The sequence below is a fragment of the Camellia sinensis genome, chromosome 2 (assembly GCF_055761805.1).
Source record: "Camellia sinensis isolate YWXY chromosome 2, ASM5576180v1, whole genome shotgun sequence".
Classification (NCBI taxonomy): domain Eukaryota; kingdom Viridiplantae; phylum Streptophyta; class Magnoliopsida; order Ericales; family Theaceae; genus Camellia; species Camellia sinensis.
In genome coordinates this window covers 116,351,723-116,368,091 of record NC_138962.1, presented here as the reverse complement: position 1 = coordinate 116,368,091, position 16,369 = coordinate 116,351,723, and the positions used below count along the sequence as shown (strand labels likewise).

The 16,369-nt window shown below is 41.1% G+C and overlaps 1 protein-coding gene, 1 long non-coding RNA gene and 1 pseudogene across 2 annotated transcripts in view; all 3 read left to right on the top strand.

Moving 5' to 3' along the window:
* Window positions 1-16,369, top strand: part of LOC114320958 (chlorophyll(ide) b reductase NOL, chloroplastic) — a 51,249-nt gene that overhangs the window by 23,684 nt on the left and 11,196 nt on the right. The window lies entirely within an intron of this gene.
* LOC145820732 (binding partner of ACD11 1 pseudogene) lies at window positions 4,710-5,759 on the top strand (annotated as a pseudogene).
* LOC145820297 (uncharacterized) lies at window positions 7,049-7,408 on the top strand. The gene is made up of 2 exons (XR_014361563.1): window positions 7,049-7,187; window positions 7,247-7,408. It is a non-coding gene; the product is annotated as an uncharacterized LOC145820297 (long non-coding RNA).

Below are 16,369 nucleotides of genomic sequence, written 5' to 3'. Positions count from 1 at the left end.
TCACTATTCACAAATTAAATATATTAAAAAATTAAAATACATAATATTTTAATCAAACAAAATTTACACAATTTTCGGGGCTGAAATGACCTTGTACTACTGTGAGAGGGAAAAAAAAAGAATTACATATATAAAATCACTAAGTTTGACGGAAATGTTGGGCCCGTGGGAGCCCACCATAGGTCTCGTTTTGATAATCCGAACCGTTCAATGTGTAGAACTCGTCCAAAACTATATGCCTGTAAAAAATCACTTTGATCGGAAATCGGTAACTACATAATCAAATAAGTTTTGTATAAAAAATGGATGGTGTTATAGTTAACAGTTGACAAGAAAAACTAGCACGATTAGATAGCTATTGATATCCAATCAATATGATTTTTTACAAGCATATATTACTCGACGAATTCTACATATTGAACGGTTCCGATTAGTAAAACGGGACCCGTGGTGGGCCCTCATGGGCCGAACAACACCGTCCAATTTATGCCCAAAAATGAGAGAATCAATCTCCTACACTATACCCTCTTCCGCGTTGCCCTTTACAGTTGACCGTACGGGTTATTCTATCTATAACTTCCCCTATACACTTATTTATACACATTTTTTCATAAAAAGTTACCTAAACATCTATATTTTTTCCCTCAACTTTTCAGTCCAAAAAGACAAAAAGTGCACGTATTTAGGACATCCCAAACAACCCCTTAATTATGGCCAATAGTCAAAAGATCGTAATGAGTATATAGGCTTTGATATACACTAAGCATATAGGTTTTACAATAACTATAAATGAAACAAATAATTATGAAAATATAAAATACAAAGGATACACAATTAAATACTAAACTTGACTAAATAATTTTTATTTTTATTTTTATTTTTTTAACATAAAGCACACCATACACATTTATATATATCAAAAATTTAGATGTAGAGAGAAATACTTACATAGCTTGATCTTGCTTTCAAAAGTTCTTCACCAAGCTCGGATACCAATTACAAAACAAAAAGGAAAAAAGTTTTTTACTATTTTTATTATGGAATTATGATGGAGTTATGGTGTTAAGAGAAGTTAGAACTAAGTAGGCAACCAAAGATGGAGAGAATTTACATACATTATTATGTTGGTTTGAAAGCCAATTTATAGACTGTATCTTACATATACAAACAAAAAAGTCATCAAGCCTAACCGTAGGCTTTTTTGATTTTCCAAAGGCTAGAGAAAAAAAAGTCCTCACATAATAAATACATTGGATAAAAAGTTTGAACAACAATAATGATAATGACTTTTTAGTTCACATCTTCTGACAATCTTCTACAGTTTCTACAATTATATACATTGGTCTAAAATTACAGGAACATATTTTGTCCAAAGTACGAGATTTTCCTGATACTCTTGAAAATATAACACAATTACAGAGTTTATCAGGCATTTTAAATTATGGACGAAATTTTATCAAAAATCTTTCAAAAATAGAAATTCTTTGGTTAACTAAATTAAAGAAAAATGCTATTTTTGAATGGACAGCAGAAGATGTTGCTTTAATTAAACAAATTAAAGAAAATGTTAAAACTTTACCACATGCTTATCTTCCTAAAAAAGATGATAAATTAATTTTAGAAACAGATGCCTCAGAAGCATACTGGGGATGTGTTTTTAAAGCAATACCAAGTAATTTATGGCATGATAAAGAGAGACCTTTATAAGAAGAATTAATTTGTGGATATAATTCTGGAACATTTAAATCAAATGAACAGAAATATATTATTTTTGAAAAAGAATTACTTGTAATAAAATTAGCAATAAAAAGTTTTCATATTTACTTAGCCCCAGAAAATTTTATTGTACGCACTGATAATAAGGCAGTAAGAGATTTCTTAATCAATAAAAAACCTATTGAGTAAGGAAGAAGATTAGTCTGATATAATAAAATTTCTGAATATACTTTTGAGGTAGAACATCTTAAAGGTGCTAACAATTTTCTTGTAAATTTTCTTAGTAGAAATTGTTTCAAAAAATTAAATTACTGAACAAGTAATTTTAATTTTTGCAAAAGACCTCTAGATCAAGAGGAAACAACGGACAAGGGTAAATAACCCGCTCAAGGAGATTGGGTGACAATAGCTAAAAAAGCAATCCCTAGACAAGAAAAAGTTTATGTTGTGTTTGCAAGAAGACAACTTGGAATTTACACAGAATGGAATGATTGCAAAACGCAAGTTTGGGGATTTTCGGGAGCAAGCTATAAAGCATATGATAGCATGATCAAAGCTAAAAAAGCTTTTTACAGTGCACCAACTATGCCTGTTTATCAAAAGAATTTTTGTCAAATGAGAACTAACCCAGTTCCAACCAATATTCAGACACTTAAACCACATGAATCTGAAATAAAAGATTTTTTCAACCTCGGTATATCCAGATAAATTTATACAGAACTCAATGGAGTTTGGAAAACTCACATTGTAGACAACAAAGTGAAATTTCGAAAACACATGGGAGTTCTGGCCAACAAATTAGCTGAGCAAACATCTAAATTAAAAGACTTGCAAAATCTTTGTTTCAATATCCTTAAACAAATGAATTGGAATGAAGATTTTAATTTTGAAAAAATAAACAATTTTCTTCAGCTGTCAGACCTCATATCAGATGAGTTTTCTGATTTAGTTTTTGAACAAATAAAAAGAATGTCTTTTTGAAAAAGCAAGAATTTTGCTTCTGTTAAAATTGTTGTATTATTGATTGATATTGTTGATCTCTATTACAATGATTTATGATTCCTATATATAGAAGAGGGTGAGTGTGTAGTAGGTAAGGAGTAGGTGAAGTGGAGGTGGTAGTGGTGTAGTGGGTTAGGTTTAGTGGAGTAGGTGAGGTGGTAGTGGTGTAGTGGGTTAGGTTTAGTGGAGTAGGTTTAAGTGGGTGAAGTAGGTGGAGAGTAGGTGGATTTTAACAGCCCCCCGCAAACTCAAGGGGGATAGGAACTAACCAACTTGAGTTTGGAGAGAGTAACAAAACAAGAAAATACATAAAAATAAAAGAGGATAAGAGACACTGTATGGTCGTGTCAGACCATTGGTGAAGACACTGGATGGTGGTGTCATAACGTTGTAGAGGACACTGTATGGGGGTGTCATAACCATGTAGAGGACACTGTATGGTGGTGTCATAACGGTGTAGAGGACACTGGATGGCGGTGTCAGACCGATGTAGAAGACAGTTTATGGGGTCATGTCGGACCGTTGTAGCAGACAATGTTGTGACAGTTGTGGTGACAGTTTACGGAGTCTTGCTGGACCCTTGTAGAAACTAACCGGAATCAATGTCGGGACAGTTTACAGAGTCTTGTCGGACCCATGAAGGAGCTAACCGGAATCAATGTCGGGACAGTTTACAGAGTCTTGTCGGACCCTTAAAAAGTCACACCCTCAAAAGGTGTGCCCAATCTTTCAAAAGGCGTGCCATCAAAAGGCGTGCCCAATCCATCAAAAGGCGTGCCATCAAAAGGCGCGCCCACTTCATCAAAAGACGTGCCCGACAGAAAGCGTCGAGCCATCAAAAGGGGCGCCTGACACGCGGCGATGCACGTGATTGACAGAGCGCGTGTCGGCCTCGTCGTCTCTGTCTTTATAAACCAAAGCGAAGTCTGAGGCTTGGAAGCATAACAAACCAGTTGAAACCTCTTCGTTCTCTGTAACATTCTGTAACCAACCCTTCTCTGAAACACTCAGCAACCCAAAAACATGGCTTCTTCTTCCCGTTCAGCTACCCAGAACATAGCCTCTTCTTCCCGTGGTCTGCTCACTCTCTTTCCCGACCTCAACGAGTCAACAAGAGAGATAACTGGTGCGGTGGCCTGTGAACCTCAACCAAACACCTCTGGTTTTGCTCCGTTGAACTTTCCGATGCGGTCGGTGGAGCAAAAAATGGCAGTGCAAACGGATATTGAAGCTAATCAGTATACATTGAAGTCCTGTGTTGAAACTATGACTGCGGTCACAAACTTGTCGCACCGGCTGCAGAGTAGGACAAATGAGGTGCAGCAGTTAAACGCCCAACTGGCTCTGCTCCAACGCATGTATAAGGATGCGCGAGCAGAGATAAGTGTGCTAAAGGCGGAAAATAAGGAGCTGAAGCGGAAGGCCACCGTGATGTTCCGATTTGGAGGTCCACCATATGCTGCAGTGGAGGAGTATGGGGGAGTGAACGTGCTCGGTGGACAAGGAAGCACAGAGGCAACACCGTCAAGGGCCGCTCAGGACGGAGGCAAGAAGAAGAGACCGGCGGCAGAGTAGAGAAGAAAAATCCCACCTGTGGATGTGGTTGTTTGTTTGTATTTTTTTTTTTTTTTTTTTTTTTTTTTTGGTATGGGGGAACATGGTGATCGGGGTGAGCCCCGACATGAATAAAATGAGTTTGGTGTGCAGTTCTTCTTCTGTATCTTTTGTTTGTTTGTTTTTTTTTTTGTTTTGTTTTGTTTTTTTTTTTTTTGACTCAGACCCATGTTTGCCGGATGGAAGGCTAAAAATAGAGAGGTAGAAAATAAAGTATAAAAGAAAAGAAAATTGAAGAGAAAGGTGTGAATGTGAAAGGGAAAAAAAATAAAAAATAAAAAAAAAGAAAATGTGATTCGTTTCTTTTCAAAAGATGGATTAAAATAAATATAAAAAAAAAAAGAAAAGAAAGTGGAGTGGTTCAAAAGATGGATTAAAATAAATATAAAAAAAGGAAAAGAAAATGGAGTGGGAAACAGGAGGGGAAAAGGAAGTGGAGTCCATGTTTGTTTTGTGAGTGTGTTGAGTGTCTCCATGTGTGTGATCTGTGTGGAAGGAGAGAGAGAGAGAGAGAGACCCACGTTGACTCGGATATAGGAATTGGGTTTGTGGGCATAGGCGACGATGAAGAGGAGAGAGAAGAGGCCGAGGGGTTTGTAGGCGACGGCGGTGATGAAGGCGTTTTTCAGGGAAAGAGAGCTGGAAGGTTAGTGGTTCTCTGCTCCAACAATCTTCCTATTACATTTGTTACCTTTAAGGATTCACAAGGAGCAGAGACTGCAGTCCTCCTTTCGGGAGCAACAATAGTTGATCTATCTGTCACTGTAACTCTGGATCCAGATTACCAGCTTCCACTCGGTGCTTCAGCACCACCCCTTAAAACAGGAAATAAAACTGCAGGTAGTTCTGAATTTGCATTTCGGAAAGCAGAGGATGTAGTCAGCAGCATGCTTGCAAAGGGCTTTGTCTTGGGCAAAGATGCGGTCAACAAAGCCAAGTCCTTTGACGAGAAGCACCAGTTGGCTTCCACCACCACTGCTAAGGTTGCTTCTTTTGATAAAAAAAAATTGGGCTTAGCCAGAAGATCAGCATTGGAACTTCTGCTGTTAATGACAAAGTTCGGGAAGTAGATCAGAAATTTCAAGTTTCTAAGAAAGCCAAATCAGCATATTCAGCTGCTGAGCAAAAAATCAGTACTGCAGGATCAGCCATAATGAAGAACAGGTATGTATTTACTGGTGCTTCGTGGGTGACAGGTGCATTCAATAAAGTTGCTAAGGCAGCTGGAGAAGTTGGCCAGAAGACGAAAGAGAAAGTGGGAACGGTTGAAGAGGAGGAAACAAAGAAAGAAGAGTTTCTAGTATGTGTTTGTGGTATGTGTTGAAAAATTCCAGCGGGCAGCGAAGGCAAGGTTGCCGGCCGGCTGCCCGCCGGAAAGAAAGGAGTATAGGCCTAAATCTTATAGCTCTGATACCATGTTAAAATTGTTGTATTATTGATTGATATTGTTGATCTCTATTACAATGATTTATGATTCCTATATATAGAAGAGGGTGAGTGTGTAGTAGGTAAGGAGTAGGTGAAGTGGAGGTGGTAGTGGTGTAGTGGGTTAGGTTTAGTGGAGTAGGTGAGGTGGTAGTGGTGTAGTGGGTTAGGTTTAGTGGAGTAGGTTTAAGTGGGTGAAGTAGGTGGAGAGTAGGTGGATTTTAACAGCTTCCAAAAGAAATTTTTCTGTTAATCAAAAATTAAGTTGAGGATCATCGTGATAAGATTAGACAAATCTTAGAACAATCTTATGATAAATTAAATCTTAAAGACGGAATTCCCAAAATAACTATCATGGCAAATCATGACATGTGGTATTTTGAATATATAGATTGGAGAATAACTAATCAAGTTATTTTTAAAATTTTAGATCCAATCCAATGGCCAATGATCATCAAAGCAATGCTCTCATGGGTAGTAAAAGGCTTCCGATGGAGTAAATATTTTACTTTCTCGATTTCCAGCACTGTTGGTTGGTGAGAACGAGAACATTTTTTTCAACCATACCAGATTTGGTATCTTAAAGAAACTGAAGATTTTGAATTTGAAGATAATTATTTAGATGAAGATCGCCGGAGAGAGCGATTGGAAAATATCCAAAAACTTTCTTTGACAGAATATTGGATTGACAGTCTAATATTTGTTTTATAGGCAACGTCCAATATCCATGGCTCAGCAAAATTGCCATTTATGGTCACAGATGGTAGAATACTGTCTGTAACTCATTTTCCCATAACATATCAAAGGTCTCTTACACAAATTAATGAGGCTTTTGACATGTTATTAAATATCAAAAAAAGAAATAATTTGGATCTTCCGTTGGAACTAGCCATGACCGCGGATGATGTAGAACATTTTTGAAATGAGCAATACAACTAGGATCCTGATTCCCCTCCATCAGAGACTAATGAAGAATATCACAATCTCATCAACAGGATGGAAGCATAGTGGACCCCACTATCACATGCAGTTGTCTACTGATCGACTCCAACATTATCCAGGACACGTGGAGCAACCTACATTATTAGGCAGAGAGTGGTTAGACAAATCCTTTCAGCCGACGCTACATGCCAAATTAGCTCAGCCAAAACTTATCTATAACAGTTTCTCTCTTTGAAAACCGGGGAGGGTAGACAGTGTATATAATTATGGAAGTGTATATAATTGTAGAAACTGTAGAAAATTGTCAGAAGATATGAACTAAAAAGTCATTATCATTGTAAAAATTTATGTATTATTGATTGATGTTTATTGATATTGATTACAATGATTCATGATTCCTATATATAGAAGAGGGTGAGTGTGTAGTAGGTAAGGAGTAGGTGAAGTGGAGGTGGTAGTGGTGTAGTGGGTTAGGTTTAGTGGAGTAGGTAAGGAGTAGGTGAAGTGGAGGTGGTAGTGGTGTAGTGGGTTAGGTTTAGTGGAGTAGGTGAGGTGGTAGTGGTGTAGTGGGTTAGGTTTAGTGGAGTAGGTTTAAGTGGGTGAAGTAGGTGATAGGTTTTAACAGCCCCCCGCAAACTCAAGGGGGATAGGAACTAACCAACTTGAGTTTGGAGAGAGTTACAAAACAAGAAAATACACAAAAATAAAAGAGGATAGGTGACACTGTATGGTCGTGTCAGACCATTGGTGAAGACACTGGATGGTGGTGTCATAACGTTGTAGAGGACACGGTATGGGGGTGTCATAACGTTGTAGAGGACACTGTATGGGGGTGTCATAACGTTGTAGAGGACACTGTATGGTGGTGTCAGACCGATGTAGAAGACAGTTTATGGGGTCATGTCGGACCGTTGTAGCAGACAATGTTGTGACAGTTGTTGTGACAGTTTACAGAGTCTTGCTGGACCCTTGTAGAAACTAACCGGAATCAATGTCGGGATAGTTTACAGAGTCTTGTCGGACCCATAAAGGAGCTAACCGGAATCAATGTCGGGACAGTTTACAGAGTCTTGTCGGACCCATAAAGGAGCTAACCGGAATTAATGTCGGGACAGTTTACAGAGTCTTGTCGGACCCTTAAAAAGTCGCACCCTCAAAAGGTGTGCCCAATCTTTCAAAAGGCGTGCCATCAAAAGGCGTGCCCAATCCATAAAAAGGCGTGCCATCAAAAGGCGAGCCCAAGTCATAAAAAGATGTGCCGGACATGATGGCGAGGCACGTGAGTGCCTTGGCTGGCGCGCCCGTTTGTCGTCTGGCGTCAAGTGGCGCGCGATACGCGTGGCTGCCCCGTCTATTTAACCAAGGTTGATGCTGAGGCTGAGGCAGACAAAAAACTTCTGAAAATCCTCTGAAAAAAACTCTTCCTTTACTGAGAGAGAAACTCTGTAATACTCTGTAACCAACCCGTCTCTGAAACACTCAGCAACATGGCCTCTTCTTCCCGTCCAGCTACCCAGAACATGGCCTTCTCTTCCCGTGGTCTGCTCACGCTCTTTCCAGAATTGAACGAGTCCACAAGAGAAATAACTGGTGCGGTGGCCAGTGAACCTCAACCAAACACCTCTGGTTTTGCTCCGTTGAACTTTCCGATGCGGTCGGTGGAGCAAAAAATGGCGGTGCAAACTGATATTGAGGCCAATCAGTATACTCTGAAGTCATGTGTGGAAACCATGACTGCGGTCACAAACCTGTCGCACCGGCTGCAGAGCAGGACAAATGAGGTGCAACAGTTAAACTCCCAGCTGGCTCTGCTCCAACGCATGTATAAGGATGCGCGAGCAGAGATAAGTGTGCTAAAGACAGAAAACAAGGAGCTGAAGCGGAAGGCCACCGTGATGTTCCGATTTGGAGGTCCACCATATGCTGTAGTGGAGGAGCAGGGAAGAGGCAACTTGCTTGGTGGTCTAGGAAGCACGGAGGCAACACCGGCAAGGACCACCCAGGACGGAGGCAAGAAGAAAAGACCGGCGGCTGAGTAGAGAAGAAAAATCCCACTGTGGGTGTGATAGTTTTGTTTTTGTTTGTGTGGGTTTTTTTTTTTTTTTTTGATGTAAAAGTGTGATCGGGGTTGATCCCCTGATATGAATAAAATGACAAGGTTGTGGAATGTTGTTGGTGTTATTTTGTGGTGTTGTTTTGTTTAATAAGAAAAATAAAATAAAAGAAAATAATGGATAAAGAAAATAGAGAAAAATATTTGTGGATGGGTGATAAGAAAAACAGCAGTGTGATTTTTTTTTTTTTTTTTTTTTGGTGGAATATAAAATAAATAATAATAAGAGAATGGAAAACGGGTGATGCTTACTAACAAGGGATAGGGAAAATATATTATAATAAAATATATATATATATATATTAAAATAAAAGAAAAGGGTGAAAGAACGTGGATGAAATAAATTAAGAGAAATGAGAGATATGATTAAAGTGGGTTTGAAAGTGGGAAAAGATGAGAGAGAGGGAGATAGAGTGGGTGCATGATGATGATGTTGGGTCCATGGAGAGAGAGAGAGAGGGATGTCCAAGAAGCTTGTGCTTTTGACAGTTACACATTACCCAAGCTGTATGTGAAGATGCATGTTACTGTCTTACACTTCTGCAGGCTTGGTATTCTTTGTGGGGCACTTGCAACACGTGACATTGAAAATTGTATTCGAAAATGATGACATCTCCAACATGAAACGTCTTGGAAGCAGCCCAGGCCTTGTAATCAATATTCCCAATGATGGTTCAACCAGCGGAGTCCCCAACCTTGTACACTGCTGCCATTGAAACCTTCAAGCCAGCAAACATGGCTACCAACAACAGAGCCACAGCTCTACACCCCACACCCAAATCCATGGCTAAGAGAGAGAGAGCAAATCGGGAAAAAAACAGCAGTGACGAGCAGAAAAGCAGCGCCAGAAACGCCAACGACGACGACGAGTAAGAGTACAACCACGGATATGTGAGAGGCGAGGTGAACGGCGATAGAGGCTAGACAATGATGCGGGTGCCGCCGCCGACATAGCGGAGGAGGGGTGTAAGAAAATGTTGAAGAAGTCAAGGTATGTGTAGAAAATAAGCGGAATAGGTTGAGGTCCGGCGGGCGGCCAAGGCGAGGTTGCCGCCCGCCGGTGAAGCGAGAAATACTAAGGTCTTAACCTTGCTCTGATACCATGTAAAAATTTATGTATTATTGATTGATGTTTATTGATATTGATTACAATGATTCATGATTCCTATATATAGAAGAGGGTGAGTGTGTAGTAGGTAAGGAGTAGGTGAAGTGGAGGTGGTAGTGGTGTAGTGGGTTAGGTTTAGTGGAGTAGGTGAGGTGGTAGTGGTGTAGTGGGTTAGGTTTAGTGGAGTAGGTTTAAGTGGGTGAAGTAGGTGATAGGTTTTAACAATCATTATTGTTGTTTAGACTTTTTATTCAATGTATTTATTATGTTAGGATTTTTTTTCCTCTAGCCTTTGGAAAATTAAAAAAGTGTTAAAATCCACCTACTCTCCACCTACTTCACCCACTTAAACCTACTCCACTAAACCTAACCCACTACACCACTACCACCTCCACTTCACCTACTCCTTACCTACTACACACTCACCCTCTTCTATATATAGGAATCATGAATCATTGTAATATATATCAATATAAATCAATCAATAATACAATTCTCTATTTCTCTTTATACATTAAATTTCTACATGGTATCAGAGCAAGGTTAAGCACTTAGTATTTTTCGTTTCACCGGCGGGCGGCAACCTCGCCTTGGCCGCCAGCCGGACCTCAACCTATTCCGCTTATTTTCTACACATACCTTCCCATCACTGCCTAAATCCTCTCTCTTGAGGCCAATGTGAATTCCTCTTCTTCATAATCTGCACTAACTGTGGCATCTTTTCCTGGGGCAAACTCTGCAACCCAACACTCAATCTATGCTTCTCCTCCATGCTCATTTGCCTCTTGTTAGGATCCTTCGCCTTCGGCTTTGGTTTGGGCTTCGCCACAGCCTTGAGCTTCACTGCAGCTTTCAGCTTCACGGCAGCCTTCGGTTTCACAGCAGCTTTTGGCTTCGCAGCTGGCTTGGCCTTTGCCGCTGGCTTGGGCTTCACAGCGGCTTTAGCTTTTGGCGCAGCAGCTTTTGACTTAGCCGGAGCCTTCTTTTCCTTTTTCGCTTTTACAGCCTTCGGCTTTGCAGCAGCCTTCGGCTTTGCTTCCCTCTGGTGGCTCCCCAGGTTCCACCTGAGCTGCATGATTCATTTATAGCTGCAATTGATAAGGGAAGTATTAGAACAATGCCCAATAGAAGTATGCCAGCTGCTCCTTACCCTTCTCCTGGAGCACTATTAATAGGTGATGCTTTCAACATGCGTCATCCTTTAACTGGTGGAGGAATGACTAGAGCCCTGTATAAGGTGTTTTGTGCATCTCCTGATCAAGCAAGAAAGGAAATGCGTGAAGCATGTTTTGATTATTTGAGCCTTGGAGGTGTGTGTTCAACAGGACCAGTGGCTTTACTCTCTGGTCTAAATCCTAGCCCATTGAGCTTGATACTCCATTTCTTTGCTATAGCCATATATGGTGTTGGCCGTCTCTTGCTACCATTTCCTTCCCCTAAGCACCTGTAGATAGCAGCTAGATTATTTTTGGGTGCATCGGCTATCATTTTTCCCCTCTTTCTCTCACATGGGCTTGTCCCCTCTCTCTCCTCCGTTTGATTTCAAAATCCATTATTTTTATTTATTTTCTCCAAACCACTTTCCTTATTTCCCCCATCTTTCATTTTGATTTCAAATATATTTTTATTATTTCTTTCTTTATTTTTCTTTCACATTATTTTTTAATCTTTTTCAAATTCCATTCATACCATATAGCTTTGCACACCAAACCATCTTTTATTCATCTCAGGGATCAACCCCGATCACAATTTTAACAAAAAAAAAAAAAAAAAAAAAACCACAACAACACAAACCACAACACCACAAGATTTGTTTTCTTTTCTGCAGACGGCCACCCACCGACCTCACTTTTTCGCCTATTCCGCCGGTCTTTTCTTCTTGCCTCCGTCCTGGGCGGCCCTTGACGGTGTTGCCTCCGTGTTTCCCACTCCACTGGGCACGATCACTCCACCCTGTTCCTCCACTACAGCATATGGCGGACCTCCAAATCGAAACATAACGGTGGCCTTCCGCTTCAGCTCCTTATTTTCCGCCTTTAGCACACTTATCTCTGCTCGCGCATCCTTATACATGCGTTGGAGCAGAGCCAGTTGGGCGTTTAACTGCTGCACCTCATTTGTCCTACTCTGCAGCCGGTGCGACAAGTTTGTGACCGCAGTCATAGTTTCAACACAGGACTTCAATGTATACTGATTAGCTTCAATATCCGTTTGCACTGCCATTTTTTGCTCCACCGACCGCATCGGAAAGTTCAACGGAGCAAAACCAGAGGTGTTTGGTTGAGGTTCACAGGCCACCGCACCAGTTATCTCTCTTGTTGACTCGTTGAGGTCGGGAAAGAGAGTGAGCAGACCACGGGAAGAAGAGGCTATGTTCTGGGTAGCTGAACGGGAAGAAGAAGCCATGTTTTTGGGTTGCTGAGTGTTTCAGAGAAGGGTTGGTTACAGAATGTTACAGAGAACGAAGAGGTTTCAACTGGTTTGTTATGCTTCCAAGCCTCAGACTTCGCTTTGGTTTATAAAGACAGAGACGACGAGGCCGACACGCGCTCTGTCAATCATGTGCATCGCTGCGTGTCAGGCGCCCCTTTTGATGGCTCGACGCTTTCTGTCGGGCACGTCTTTTGATGAAGTGGGCGCGCCTTTTGATGGCACGCCTTTTGATGGCACGCCTTTTTATGGATTGGGCACGCCTTTTGATGGCACGCCTTTTGAAAGATTGGGCACACCTTTTGAGGGTGCGACTTTTTAAGGGTCCGACAAGACTCTGTAAACTGTCCCGACATTGATTCCGGTTAGCTCCTTCATGGGTCCGACAAAACTCTGTAAACTGTCCCGACATTGATTCCGGTTAGCTCCTTCATGGGTCCGACAAGACTCTGTCAACTGTCCCGACATTGATTCCGGTTAGCTCCTTCATGGGTCCGACAAGACTCTGTAAACTGTCCCGACATTGATTCCGGTTAGTTTCTACAAGGGTCCAGCAAGACTCCGTAAACTGTCACCACAACTGTCACAACATTGTCTGCTACAACGGTCCGACATGACCCCATAAACTGTCTTCTACATCGGTCTGACACCGCCATCCAGTGTCCTCTACACCGTTATGACACCACCATACAGTGTCCTCTACATGGTTATGACACCCCCATACAGTGTCCTCTACAACGTTATGACACCACCATCCAGTGTCTTCACCAATGGTCTGACACGACCATACAGTGTCTCTTATCCTCTTTTATTTTTATGTATTTTCTTGTTTTGTTACTCTCTCCAAACTCAAGTTGGTTAGTTCCTATCCCCCTTGAGTTTGCGGGGGGCTGTTAAAATCCACCTACTCTCCACCTACTTCACCCACTTAAACCTACTCCACTAAACCTAATCCACTACACCACTACCACCTCCACTTCACCTACTCCTTACCTACTACACACTCACCCTCTTCTATATATAGGAATCATGAATCATTGTAATATATATCAATATAAATCAATCAATAATACAATTCTCTATTTCTCTTTATACATTAAATTTCTACAAAAAGCCTACGGTTAGGCTCGATGACTTTTTTGTTTGTATATGTAAGATGTAGTCTATAAATTGGTTTTCAAGCCAACATAATAATGTATGTAAATTCTCTCCATCTTTGGTTGCCTACTTAGTCTCTAACTTCTAACTTCTCTTAACACCATAACTCCATTATAATTCCATAATAAAAATAGTAAAAAGCTCATTTCCTTTTGGTTGGAAATTAGGTTTCTCCACGTTTTGTGTGGTTGCGTGTCTAGTCAGGTGGATCCAAACTTGTTTACCCTTTTTAGATTTTTTAGATGATGTAATTGGTTGAGTTTATTTTGTTTTCTCGTGGGTTTTGGGCCCCCCTTCCCTAGGGTGCTGCTTTGTATTTTATGCATCTCCTTGATGCTTAGTCTTCTATAAAATTTTATTCGTCACAAAAAAAAAAAAAAAAAAAATCCGTTTTTGACATGATAGGCATTGAGGGACATTTTGACGCTTGTCATCATGACGGTGTCGGCGTCACTCCAGCTGTAGACCTGACTCGGACTCCTTAATGGAGGGATTTGATTAGGATGTCATCAGCCCCTTTTTGAATTTCAAATCTCTGCTGCCAGAATCTAGCACCAGCTTCTTGAAGAAGCTTTATCTTCTCAGCACTGGACTATAAATATACCCTAAGCGTTGCCTTGATCTCACTTTTGCTCATCCATTTACTTTGATGCCTCTCTTTCTTCTCCCTACCTTCTTCCGTGGCTGCCAAGAAAGTTTTCACTTCTGAGAAAGACCCCAAAACTGTTGGGCCTTTGATTGATGACCTCCTTAAGGACAAAAAGCCCTCCATCTTTAGTAGGCCTTCCTCCATTCGATCTTCTCTCCACTGCAAACTAGGGCTTGGCCTTGCCTTCGCCACTGGTTTTCCTTCATACTTGGAGTCATATTACCCCTGCCTTGAGAAGAAATTACCCTTTGAGAACTCAATCCCTCTTGATTGGAGTCGCTACAATCTCCCTTCTCCCTTTCGGGTTTGACACTCCCCCAAACTTGAATACATGGCTTGGCTAGATCACATCGCAGCAGCGGGGAGCCGTCTTTGGAAGAATGCTGGCATTTATGACACCATCATGCTCAGTCGTGGCAACATTCGCCTCGACAGAGCTCTGTTCTTATCCATCTCTCAGTTTTGGTCCATTTCTACCAACTCCTTTCACCTTCGAAATGGTATGATGGCCCCAACTCTTCAAGATGTTGCTTTCCATACTGGATTTCACCCCCATGGCGAAGAAGTTGACAAATACGTCTATCCTAACAAGAAGAAGCTTTCCTACTCTGGCTTTCTTTTTGCTGTCCAGAAATCTTCAGTTGTTTCTGACCATGAACACATCTCCTTCCTGATCTATTGGTTGAAAAAAATTGTCTTCTGTGTGCTTTCCCAGAAGATCACAGAGGATTTTACTGAGCTGGCCAAAGCCCTGTCCCTAGGGCCGAAAGTTGGCCATTGGTCCTTTAGTGCTTGCCCATCTCTACAGAGGCATGATGGAATTGATCTCCTCTCGCCATACAAACGGTTCTGGCCCCTTCTCGCTCTTGCAGTTATGGCTCTGGTCTTACTTTCCAGAGTTTGCACCAATCATTCTTGACCCGGGGCCCAACTCAGAAAGTTTTGGCCTCTGTTACTTAGAGGCCTATCCCAAAAAACACATGTTTGAAGCCTGCTTCACCTTCTTCTTCAAGAAAATGGTCACAAGAGAAGCTTCTGACTTGCTGCCTTTCTCTCGCAGCTCTGTTCCTGCTTGCTTGACTGCTCCTCCCTCTCAAGCAACTGGCCAGCAAGATGAACAGTTTGACATTTGGGCCAGCTTACTGATTTCCAGAGACTTGCCGTTCGGCCCGAGTTATTCGCCCAATAACAGCAAGTGTGGCTTTGAGATCTATAATGCTTCTCAGTTCGCTAGCCAATTTGGCATGTCTCAAATGATTCATGTTCCTCCTTACTGCTCCCAGAACGACACTTTTCTGGACAGGTTTGTCCTAAATAACTTAGAAATTGAGGCTCTAGGCAATGTCTTCCCAAGCCTGGAAGATCTGGACTTTTGAAGATCATATTCAAATGTGATGTGTAAGTTTTTGACCATATTCATATGCAAAGTAGTCCTCTACATAAGTAGCAAAACATATGTCAAGAATGGATATTGATGTGATTCATGGATCAAGGCAAGAAGGGGGCAGGTAATCAAGGCTTAATTCAAGTACTTCCTTAAAGTCTAAAGACTATACTTGAAGGGGGCATTGTTTGTAACCTTTTTGGCAAAAATTGCCACATGGCAATTTCCTCATTGACTGAATGCCACGTGGCGATAGGAAGGTGATTTGGTAAGCCCAATGAAGTGGAATGGCAGCTGAACATGAGGATGTGATTTTACTAATTAAGTGACCAAGTCAATTGATTATTTATTAAGAATAAAGATGCCTCAACCGTTTCCTAGGAGATAAGACTTGGTTGAAGCCCACAAGATGCCCATTTCCTTAAATCAAGCAAGGTGGTTGATCCATGATTTGATGAGTGGATCACACGTGGGGATTAAGAGATTTAGTGGACCAACAAAAGCTACAAAAGGGACAAGCTAGTTGTTAGTGGTCAAAGTGACTGCTATTTTTGAGGCTCAAGTCAAGAAACATGGGACAAGTGGCAAGACCTAGGACTGCCACATCCTGGTGATTGGGGCAAAAAAAGGAGCCCTTCCAACACTATAAAAGGACTCCAAGCATGACATTTGAAGGGGTCCAGCACTGAACACTCAACCAAGAGTTCATTCATACATTATCTTAATAATTTTTCAACCAATTGTCTTTTACTTAAGCAATTCAATTCCAGCAATTAGTTGTTTAGCCAAGTTAGCCTTAGATTAGTCAATTGTACTTCATTTTCCGTT